Below are 2,907 nucleotides of genomic sequence, written 5' to 3'. Positions count from 1 at the left end.
GAGGACTAGGCAGCTAACGTGGACAAAACGCACTAGGCTACTGAGAGCCCTGCCACCGACCCAGGTAATATCTGGACGCCCAACATGGGCCAACTTGGGGCGAGGGTTGGGTTCCTGCTCTAGAAGCTCATTGGCCCCACGGGGCTAAGGGGCGGGGCGGTCCCCAGGTTTGGGGAGGTGGCCGGGGCGGCCTAAGAGGACTGCGTAGGCGCGGGTGAGCGCTTGCCAGGCTCCCCTTCTTGCACCATTGGTTTGGCTGGAATACTGGGGAAGTTTGCGACGCCTCGCTACTGCCCCGCAGGCCCTAAGGGTGCGCGCGGGCGGAAGCGGCCTGCCTGCGGGCGGTGTGCGCTGCTCCCTGCAGGGCCATGTTGGACGCGGACAGTTACCCGGCCCTGCTGTGGAGAAGCGCTGGCCGAGGCCGGGGCGGGCCCTGGGGGGCGGCCGCGGCAGAGGAGCCCATCGCCTACGGCTCCAACAAGTACCTGCTGCTGGGCGGCCTGGGCGGCCTGCTGAGCTGCGGGCTGACGCACATGCTCATCGTGCCCCTGGACCTGGTCAAGTGCCGCATGCAGGTGGACCCCTCCAAGTCCAAGGGCATCCTCGGCGGCTTCGGCGTGGCGGTGCGCGACGACGGGCTGCGCGGCCTGGCCCGCGGCTGGGCCCCGGCCTTCTTCGGCTACTCCCTGCAGGGCTTCTTCAAGTTCGGCCTGTACGAGGTCTTCAAGATCCGCTACGCTCGGCTCCTGGGCCCGGAGAAGGCCTCCGCGTGGAGAACCGGGGCCAGCGCCGAGTTCTTCGCCGACTTGGCGCTGGCGCCCATGGAGGCCGTCTAGGTCCGCGTGCAGACGCAGCCGGGCTTCCCGGGCACCCTGCGGGCGCCGCGCCCAGGATGTACAGCGAGGAGGGCCTGTGGGCCTTCTACAAGGGCGTGGCGCCGCTGTGGATGCGGCTGATCCCTACACCACGATGAAGTTCGCCTGCTTGGAGCGCACGGTCGAGGCGCTCTACAAGTCCGTGATGCCCAAGCCGCAGTGCCAGTACACCAAGGGCCAGCAGCTGGGGGTCACCTTCGTGGCCGGGTACATCGCCGGCGTCTTCTGCGCAGTCGTGTCCCATCCCGCCAACTCCGTGGTGTCGGTGCTGAACAAGGAGAAGGGCAGCACGGCCCTGGACGTCCTGCAGAGACTGGGCTTTGCGGGCGTGTGGAAGGGCCTCTTTGCCCGCATCCTCATGATCGGCACCCTGACCGCCCTGCAGTGGTTCATCTACAACTCGGTCAAGGTGTATTTCAGGCTGCCTCGCCCCACCGTGGCCGAAGCGCCAGAACCCCTGAAGAGGCAGAAGTAGGCGTGGATTGACGAACTACAGCCGTGATGAACCTGAATTTCCATGGGCAGCGACCTGCGTGTGAACAGTCTGGAGAGTAAAAGGCTCCCGAGTTTGGGATGGGTGTCTTCACATGCAGCCTGAGTTCTCTTTAAATCGATTCCTTGGTTTGGGGCAGTGCAGGAGGATTGCAAACGTTTTGTTAGCGGGTTTGAACCATTATCTTTGGGGAGTTGGCATAGTTGCTTTAACTCAGTAGCTTTTCAACAATTGTAAGGGAAAATTTCTTAGCAGGAAGTAATGTCAGGCGATTTAGTGTCTCTGGATTGGATCTCTTTTGATCTGCCGTTTCTGTGGAGATTATCCGAGCGAAGCTATTGAATAGCCTCTTTTGTAGGTTTTAAGGTCAGCGCAATTCTATGGAAGGGAGAACAAAGTGAAATTCTAGTCCATGGTGTTCATCTCAATAGAATATTGCACCTGTTGAGTAGATGAAGGACTCGTTGCATATTTTCTCTTCATGTCCATGGCAGGTAAAAGTTATTACAAGTTAAAATTGTGACATTGTTAGATTAGAATGTATTCACTGTTTTCAGAAAGTCGGGGAGAGCTGCATTTTCTCATTTTACTTTGTCCTGTTCCTTCCTGATTAGACCATAGCTCTCTACAGGAATTGCTACAAATGGATCAGTAGTGTGGAATGCCAAAATGAGATGAAGAGCAGGCTCTGGGAATAAATATGTGAAGCAAAAAGCCTGTTATCCAAAGATTTCTTTTGTATAACTCAGCTCTCAATAGCCAGGCATCCAGAGAAGACCCTTCCACCCTGGTGTTTAAACACACACATACACACGCATTTCAAACCCCTATAGATGGCAACATTTTTTTTTGTTGAATTATTTGAAAATAGTTTTGGTGGCTTTAGAAGGAAAATCTCACTTTAAATGTAATAAATACTGTTCACTTAATTTTGTACATGATGTTTCGGTGATCTTGACAATGGTCGAGGTTCATAAAATTTATAAAGCACGTTTTCTGTTCTCTGTAGCCTTTACATTTCTGATTGGGGGAAATTATAAAATCAGTAGATGTCTGTGAATTAGAGATGTTTGTAAAATGTGAATATTAAACTTCAACATGATATTTGATATCACTTACCCAAGTGTTACATGATTGAACAACTTGTATTAAATTAGGCTACAAACTTAAGATATCTTAATACTTTGTAATAGTACACTGTTCAGCGACTAACAGAAGTTAGAAAGTTCTCTAGGTTTGGTGAGGGAGAAGGTTGGAGAAAAAAGTATCTAGGTTTAAGTATGTCTGAACTGTCATGGATGAATAATAAAGAGCTTGTAGGAAAAAGAACTAGTGAATGAGATGGAATGAAATTGATATTTAGTCTTCTATTTGGCTTATTATTGGGAAGGATCATTATTTGTTGTTAAGACAGTTTACCTTTCTTTAGGAAGTTAGTGTTAAAATTTGTTGAAAAGTTGTCTGTGAGGGCTCGGCGCCTGTGGCTCAAGTGGCTAAGGCGCCAGCCACATACACCTAAGGTGGCAGGTTCGAATCCAG

General features: G+C 51.9%; 1 pseudogene; it reads left to right on the top strand.

Annotated features, from left to right (window-relative positions):
- The first annotated feature begins 470 nt into the window (after positions 1-470).
- On the top strand, positions 471-1,350 carry LOC100943463 (annotated as a pseudogene).
- The last annotated feature ends 1,557 nt before the right edge of the window (positions 1,351-2,907 follow it).

Source organism: Otolemur garnettii, unplaced genomic scaffold (genome assembly GCF_000181295.1).
Source record: "Otolemur garnettii isolate 467f Iridium unplaced genomic scaffold, OtoGar3 scaffold00066, whole genome shotgun sequence".
In the NCBI taxonomy this organism is placed as follows: domain Eukaryota; kingdom Metazoa; phylum Chordata; class Mammalia; order Primates; family Galagidae; genus Otolemur; species Otolemur garnettii.
The sequence above is the reverse complement of the archived record's forward strand: the minus strand, read 5'-3'. Positions and strand labels throughout refer to the sequence as shown.